Source organism: Carlito syrichta, unplaced genomic scaffold, assembly GCF_000164805.1.
Source record: "Carlito syrichta isolate Samal-C Ts95f unplaced genomic scaffold, Tarsius_syrichta-2.0.1 Scaffold305874, whole genome shotgun sequence".
Lineage (NCBI taxonomy): Eukaryota > Metazoa > Chordata > Mammalia > Primates > Tarsiidae > Carlito > Carlito syrichta.
In genome coordinates, this window is record NW_007249970.1 from 107576 (window position 1) to 108234 (window position 659).

Below are 659 nucleotides of genomic sequence, written 5' to 3' on the forward strand. Positions count from 1 at the left end.
CGGAAAATGCTGGGATGACAGGCTGAGCCACGCCACTTGACCATCCTCTCATCTTTCTGTCCATATGTACCTGGTGTTGAACTCTCTCATATTAGTGAGAGATGCGGCATTTGGTTTTCTTCTGCATTATCTTGCTTAGGATTACGGCATCTAGCTGCATCCATGGTGTTGCAAGAGATATGACTTCAATTTTTATGGCTGTGCAGCATTCCATAGTGTCTCTGCACCATATTTTTTCTTAACCAAACCACTGCTGATGAGCACCGAGATTGATGTCACTTCTTTTCTACTGTGAATACTGCCACGAAATACATATATGTGCAGGCGTCGTTTGGTGTAAGGATTTATGTTTCATTGGATCGATGCCCAGTCTTGAGATTCCTGGGTTGCATGGTGAATCTATTTGTAAATCTCCGAGCAAACTCCAAACTGCCTTGCAAAGGACGGAACTAGCTTTCATTCTTACCAACAGTGTATGAATGTTCCGTTTCTGCACAACCTCATCTGTCATTTTTGACTTATTAGCAATAGCCATCTTACTAGTGAGAGATGATATTTCATTGGGAATATGGTCTGCTTTTCTCTCATGATTAGTTATGGTTTTTGTTTTGTTTTTTGAGTTGGAGTCTTACTGTGTCGCCCAGACTGGATTGCAGTGG